Source organism: Corylus avellana, chromosome 11 (genome assembly GCF_965113065.1).
Source record: "Corylus avellana chromosome 11, dhCorAvel1.hap1.2, whole genome shotgun sequence".
Taxonomy (NCBI): domain Eukaryota; kingdom Viridiplantae; phylum Streptophyta; class Magnoliopsida; order Fagales; family Betulaceae; genus Corylus; species Corylus avellana.
In genome coordinates this window covers 2,881,252-2,889,396 of record NC_142500.1, presented here as the reverse complement: position 1 = coordinate 2,889,396, position 8,145 = coordinate 2,881,252, and the positions used below count along the sequence as shown (strand labels likewise).

At 31.6% G+C, this 8,145-nt stretch overlaps 1 pseudogene; it reads left to right on the top strand.

Moving 5' to 3' along the window:
* The first annotated feature begins 5,211 nt into the window (after positions 1-5,211).
* Positions 5,212-7,466, top strand: LOC148582990 (uncharacterized; annotated as a pseudogene).
* Positions 7,467-8,145: the final 679 nt, after the last annotated feature.

Here is an 8,145-nt window from a genome sequence, read left to right as displayed (position 1 = left end):
TTAGGGAAAACAAACCCACAAAAAAGGCTACAGAAAACCGAAGCAACTATGAAAGAAAAGCCCACATAAACATAACAAAGGCTATAGAAATACATAAAAAGAAATCAAATAAAAAACCCAGCCCAGTAGTAGGTGCAGAGGCGGAGGGGATGGGACATTGAGTGGGATCCCCGCGCCTGTGCATGAAAGTTGAGTGAGGCTGCTACGGGTTGCAACGAGACTAGAATTATGATTTTCTCCAATTCATTTGAACTCGATAATATCCAGTTATTTATAGTGGAAATGTATTTTTGTCTCTTCAAATGAACTGAAAAGAATCCTATTCCGGAGGCTAAGATTAGGTCATCATTAAATGAAATTATGAAAAAATGATTATTTCACATAAATAGCGATGTTTGGTTCCTTAAGGTGGTGATAAAAAAGGTATCCGGAGTAGTAGTTTAATAATCTCACAAGTAATTCTGATTGGCAAAATGGTCATAATATTGAAATGATGCTAATGCAGAATATGACGAAGTCAAAAAGTGGTCCCCAAGGGGTATATCAATCGGCAGTGAACCACGCCTTATGAAGCGGAGGTCACTACTTCGAATCCCCCTCCTCCTTCTCCTGTGTGGACATGTCAAAAAAACAAAAAAAAAGGGAATATGACGAAGTCCATTGAGAGATGGGAGTCTAGTTTCTTTTTTTTTAATTGTTTTTTTTTAAAAAATTTTTTAATTTGAGTTTTTAAAAAAGAAAACAATAATGTGGGTATTTTGTAATTATGGTTCAATTCTGTTACATAGATTTCTATTTATAGAGAGGAAATGAGTAGTAAACAAGAAATTAAAAATAAAACCCTAAAATACATAAAGAAATAAATAAACCCTACATTACAAATTAAATAAGAGAAATATAAAATATTATAACAAAGGAAATAATATATTTTAATAAATTCCAATGAAAACACATATATTGTCACCAAACTAAAAAAAAAAAAAAAAAAAAGAATAATTATTGTATTCTACCATTTTCTATTCATAATCATAACTATTTATTTTCTTAATGGAATACGCATTTCGCAAATCAAACGAAGTCCAAATGTTAGTGTTTGTCTGCCGCCCAATGAGTAGTCCTAATTTGGGCAATTGGCTATTGTTCATCATAACATTGAAGTGGATCGAGACCTTCTCCATTTTTTTAGGCTGTAGCTTTTTTGGTGTAGGCACAAACTAATGAATTTGAGTTTTCTCACCCGAGCCCGGTTTCAGTTTTGGACTTGAGAGGATTTGAGAGCATATGCCGATTGGTTGAGGATTAATGCTATAAATCATTAATCCATTATTTTTTATATGGGTGCATGGAGATTGATTTTTATTGAGAAGGATCACACAACATCATTCTCTCCGGTTCAAATTAACTTAGTATCCGGTTAGTTATATTTAAGAGGTATTTTTATTTTTTTACTTTTTGAATGAATAAAAATACCCTTTCAAATATAAGTAACTGGATATTGGAGATGGAGCAATAAATATAATGAGATCACGAAGGTTTAATGTTTATAGGGTTTAGAGTGATCAGTGATGTGTGATAATTAATGAGGAGAATATATAGCATTCCTCTTTAGTTGAGTGCTCAAAGTTAAAGCAAAACTTATTATTCTCACAAAACTTAAGATATTCTCCTTATTTCGTACAAAAATTTCGCACAAAACTTCCGACAAAACAAGCCAGACAATAATTTCGTACAAAAATGAAACCCAACACTGTCACAGAGGTAAGCTACGATCCAAACCTTGTTCTTGTTTTTGGGTTCTTCCATTCTGCTTCATATTTTGTAACCATAAAAAATATGTTTCTAGGGTTAGGGTTAGCGTTTTGTTATTGAACCAATATTTCTCTTCTTTTCGACAATATAACGGTTTGGTTTCCTAGAATCGCCAGATTAGTCTAGTTTGTTAGTCAATTTGTATATTTTAATTAAATATAATTTTTAATTTGAGTTTTTAAATTATTATATATTAGTGTTTTTATGTTGCAAATAAAAATTGCACTTTTTAGGTTAATATGAAATATTTTACGGTAGAAAACAGTTTACTCTGAAACAAACGAAGCCTTAAATGTCCCAAATCGTTCATTTTCGACAGGTTTGATTAACCTAGTTCATTGTAAATTACGTACTCGTGTGAAATTTGCAGGCTCTGACACTCTTTATAGGAAGCCATTTTCGTCGTCCTCAGAGAATAATGATAATGGTGTACGTGTGCAATTCAACAAAAATAGTGACACTACGTAAAATGGAGGAAGCTAGATACTGTAGAAATAGATTGTTTACACTATATATTAATTCACACACAATATATATATGCATGCCTCTAGGCTCTAGCTAGTAAATCAAATCCTCGGAACTTCTAAAAAAAAAAATCATTACGCGGAAGAAACTATATATAGATATAGATTTTTTGAAATAATATTTTAATTCAATAAATTAGGCTAATTTTTATTTATTTATTAATACTAAAACAGCCTAGCCAAATTAGACTATTTTTTTTAATTGATTTATTTATTAATACTAAAACAAATTCACAAGCTAAGCGGTTTATCCAAACAGTCGTTGCAACAACATGTCATTGCAGAAAGCTAGTGGCAAACAACAACCTTAGAAAAGACTCCATACTTGTATAATCATTTTTTTCTATTTTGCTCCGGCAATGTAGATTTACTAATAAAAATGAAGGAAAAAAAAAACCAAAGTAGAGAGGGTGAAATATGTGAATTATCTCTAGTTCATTTAAACTTGAGAATATTCAATTAGTTATATTTGAAGAGTATTTTTGTCATTTTACTTTTTGAGCGTACAAAAACGCCCTTCAAAAATGTCATTTGACTTTTTGGTAAAATCCAAGTCATTGAGATTTGAGAAAATCTATAAAATTCCAAGAATTGTGTATATATCAGTATATATGGAAAATATATTAATTAATGAGTGCGATAAGTTGGCGTTTGTTTTTCTACTTGTTCCTTAAGAAAACAAACATATGCATTATGGTGGTAAAATATATTTTAGATCTATATCTTCAGAAGTCGCAAAAGATTTGGCAAATACTGATATACATATAGTTATACTCCATATAAAACACCTATGGCAAGATTGGTTGTGTAGAAGCTTATATATATGTATATACATATGACTTATGGATTGATATTTGTGAAGGGACTTGGCTTACCTGCGGTAGTGCAAACTACCGCAGATATGTAGAGCAAACTACTGCATTGCGGTAGTTTGCTCTACCGCTGAGATTTCTTTTCTAATAACGTAAGTATAAAAAAAAAAACACCGTCAAATCTCACGTTTAACTCTTGTTTTTTTCTACCCAAACCCCAAGCCGTCTTCTCTCTTTTCTCACCATATCCAAAATCAATTATTACACTGCTTATCCTCTGCACTTCTGCAGCAATCTTTTGAAGTTTATCTCCAATAAGAAGACTATGAAAGTGTTTTGAAGCTCCTTGAGGATGAAACATCATTTACAATGCAAGTTTTTTTCCTCGGGGGAGTAGAAACCCCAATTCTCTTCTGCAACAAAACCTCACAAGCTCCTTCTAGAAGAGTTGAATCCGAAAATCATGACATCTACTGGATTAAAACTCTCAACTGCAGCACCAATTTCCACCCTAGAGAAGATCACCCACAACACATTCAGAGCCACAAGCAAAACGATTTTTTGCACAAAGAAGAAGAAGGGGAATGGGACGGTGGAAGAATGGGAATGAGGCAAAAAAGTTCAAAGCAATTTTGCTGGAAAATATATACATTTTGAATTTCATCTTCATTCACCCCTTTCTTCTTACGTCATCCAACTTACAACCACCTCCAGATTTCAAGTTTCAACCAGTGTATAGGAAAACTGTGGCCTCACGCTTGTCGGTAACCCTCTGAGGCCCGGTGGATAAAAAAAAAATAAAAATTAGCGGGAGTTGACGGTGTTTTTTTGTTTTTAATTACCTTACACTTTAGGGTTAAAAAACCCTTAAAAAATAAATCCCAGCAGTCTACCGCATGTAAGCCTCTCCCTTTGAGAAGAAAGAGATTCCTTCTCTTTCTTTTCCTCTTAATCTAGTTTAACGCACCCGAGCCCGGTTTAAGTTTTGAACTTTGGAGAATTCGATGCAGACCAAAAGTTTCGCACAAAAATGAGACCCAACGTTTTCACAGAGGTAAGCTACAATCCAAGCCTTGCTTTGCTTTTCGATCACCATCACCATCACCGTTGCTTTACCACCTCTGCTTCGTATTTGTAAACCTAATAAATATGCTTCAAGGGCTAGGGTTTGTTTTCTCTTCTTTTAGATGTCCCAAACAGCCCATTTTGGACAGGTTTGATTAACCTAGCTAGTTTACTTTAAACTACCCTCACAAGGTTTGAAATTCACATGTTCTCAGAGACTAATGATAATGCTGGAAGATTAGTGGTGTTTTCAAATTCAGTGACACACACGTACAAGTAAAACAAACCTCAAAACTTCCGTAGATATATATAGGATTTATTTAATTAGAATATATTTTAATTCACAAAAACACAATGTATATATGCATGTGTCTACTAAATCAAATTCTCAGAAGTTACGTGATATACGTAAGATTAAGCAAGATTCTATGTATGATGCAACCGATATTCAAACACATCAATCATAGCAAAGCAGAAATAATATTGAGAATTCAAATGTATAGATTAAATTTCATATGTATTTGAATTTTGTATTTCAGTTTTCTAGATAGAACTAACTCTATGCATTAAGGAGTTCCGTTTTGATTGGATTCTATTTATACTCACATACATACTCAGAAAGTAATACGATAAACAAACTGTAAACATATGATTTTTGTATACAAAATTTTAATTCAGAAAATCAGACAGATTTTTTTTGTTATTAATATTAATACAGATTCACAAGGTTAGCGGGTTTATTGAGACAGTCGTTGCAACAACATGTCATTATAGAAAGTTATTGGCAAACAACAGCCTCAGAAGAGACTCCATACTTCAGCCAGGTATAATGTTTAATTTTCTTATTTAGTTTAAGCTATATAAAAAAACACATAAGGTGAAATATGAGAAATTAGAAGCATAAGCTCACCTCCTCAATTTTTTTTTTTTTTTTTTTTTTTTTTTTTTTTTTTTCAGAACGTTCTTCCATGGTTAAATTTGTAAGATGGTCACCTCCAACAATGAAGCAAAAATTTAAAATTAACACACATGCAAGTCTTTCAGAAATAGATCCTAAGCTATGTCGCTTTACTTGGGACCAAATGTTTGAGCCCTTTAAGCCTTATTTGTCTAAAACAAGTAACATTTCCCAAGAGCATTTGAAGTATCTTTTATCAAATGAAGATGGTTTCGCACAAAACATAATGAGTTGGATTAATATGGGTACGTGAGCTAGCAATTTGTTTTTTTTTTTAATGATTTAATTCAGTATCATTTTGTGTTTTCATTCATTTGATATGAGATAAAAAAGCACAAATTTGTTTCTAAAAATCCTTTTAATTGATTTTGGGATTTTTTTACTACTCACAGCACTGAATAGGGGGAGGATTCCTAGAGAAATCATAGTTGAGATTTCTACAACGAAGGGAGTGCAATTAGTAGAAAGATAGTTGAGTATACTTACTTATTGTCTTTTTGTTTTTGTATTTTTTTTAAGTGTAAAGTTCAATTGAATTCTTATTTTTTTGTTCGCTTAGTGTCAATAACTCCTGCAAACAACAAAAGCTCATATCCTACTCAAGATCAAGTCATACATATGTTAATTGATATTTTGGAACATTTGAAACCTATTCCAGTCCTAATAAGCTCAAAAAATCATTCTTGAAATCAATTCGCTATATACTATAGTTTTTAGTGTTTCTATAACATTAATGTTTGATTTATTCAGAGGACTATCGTTATGTACTTGCAGTTTGAAGACAAGATCAAGGTATGTATAACTTATGCATGTGTCTTTTTTTGCTTGCATGTATATAAGTAGTTAACACATTAATGTTATTTATTTTGCAAAATGTATCAATTAATCCATTGAGTATGAAGAGGAGATCTAGCTAATTAGGAGGCTTTGGTGGGAGTGACAGTTGCACAAAAACAAAATGCATTATGCATTTAGGATATTGTGGAAGTTGCTCTATTATAAATACTAAACATTTGAAATGTGGATCATCTTTTACCTTTGTAAATATTCCTATGTGTACCAATGTTTTTTGCAGTTACTGCCAAATGATTTGTTTGAATCATGTTCATCAGAAGATTTAACGATTAAGTCTCATCCTCCACATTTTTTTTATCATCTAGGCGCAATACGGTTTGAAAGTCTTGTTGTAACACTACGGGTGAGATAAATAACTTAAAGGGTAAAAGATATAAACTTAACGGGAATTTATTACCTATTGCATATATCTGATTATTGTTTATTTTCTTACCTTTATAGGTTTTGAGCTATTATGCTCCAGGTCTTTGCATTCGTCGACTTAAGTTTGGAGCCTGTAAAAATTATTTAGGGAAGGTAAAATGCTACTGTATCTCATTTCGTTTTCTTGCTTTGCAGTAATTTGAATTTCAAATTATGAGCTTGATATAATAGTTTTTCATTTGCATTATGTAATAGTCTTGTGGTAAATTTTGAATATTTATTATGATCTAGGATATAAGGAGCACTATTATGGGATGGCTTCAATTGCGAACAATTGACTACTTTCAAATTATAGATATCCTTAATGAAGTTAATTGCAAATGTTTGGTAAAGTTGAACATGTTTTTTTGATTTAAGTTTCTTTTTACAGTTCATAATTGCTTTGTTTTCTCTTTAAAGGTAGACTTGTTTAATAAGTTAATATCATGTTATACTTTTTGGTATACAGGAGGACATAGAAGGTTATTGGCTCAAATTATAAACGATTATGGAATTCAAGATTCTCCTATTATTATTATTATTATTATTATTATTATTATTATTATTTATTTTTTATTTTTGATATTGTTTGAGTGATTTTCAGTAACATTAAAGGAGCTTGTAGAAAAAAGGAATACCCGTCGAGAAGAAACCCGACCTTTACATGATACAACGAGAGCATGTAATTTTTTTTCCTTTCCGATTTAGCATATTGATCCCCAATAATCTCTTATCCAACATAAGAGAAAATATATTATGAATTTTTTAGTTTTTTTATATTATTAGATTTTCATTGTTATCTAATATGAAGTTTTTCTTGTACTTTATGTAGGTGCCCCAACCAATTCATAATGATTTCATTGTCGAAGACTTGAAGGATGAATATAAAAAAGATGATGAAATCATTCTTTATAATTACAAGGTAACTAGATTTTCTTTCTTTTAGTTAGAAACCTAGTTTAACTTACACTAGTTATTAATGTCGTGGCTATGACCATGAATTCCTACTTGTAACAGGTTGTGAAAGGAATTGATTTCTAAGGGTCATACATTACTAAGTTTGGCAAATGATTAATAGGGATCTAAAAGAATCTACTATTCTGCAATACCATACAAATGGAGGTTGCCTTGGTTTTTCAATCTAAACAAAAGGCAAAAGCGTTGATTTTATTGCGTTTAAGAACAATTAATTATATCCTTGTTTGCTGTACTTGTGACAAGTTATTTAGGATTTTCGTTGATGAGACCGAGTACTATACTTTTTGTTGCCATCTTTAACAATGTTTCACTTACTTTTAAGATATTGGCACATCGATTGCAAAGTATTTGTGCTCAAAAATAAAATTGTACCATAAAGAGCTCATCCAAAACTCAAGGAGTGGTGTGATCGAACACCCACCGATGGCTTAGAGGGTGGTATGACCATCCCCTCAAAAAGTAATATGGTGGGCTCTTAGGGTGGTGGCTAACCACTTTAAGTGGTGGTCCAACCACCCACTAGTTCTTTTGTTTTTTGGAAAACTTCATTTTATCTCCCGAATTGTTATCACTTTTGCAATGTACCATTAAAGTTTAATTTCTCTCAATTTAGTGTATATATCTTTCAATTGTGTGCAATCTTACCCCTCCATTAACTTTTCTATTAACTTTTTTCAAAATACCCTCATTTTTTTTAAAGAAAAAATAAGACGTTGATCCAAATTTAACTATATTTGCAAAA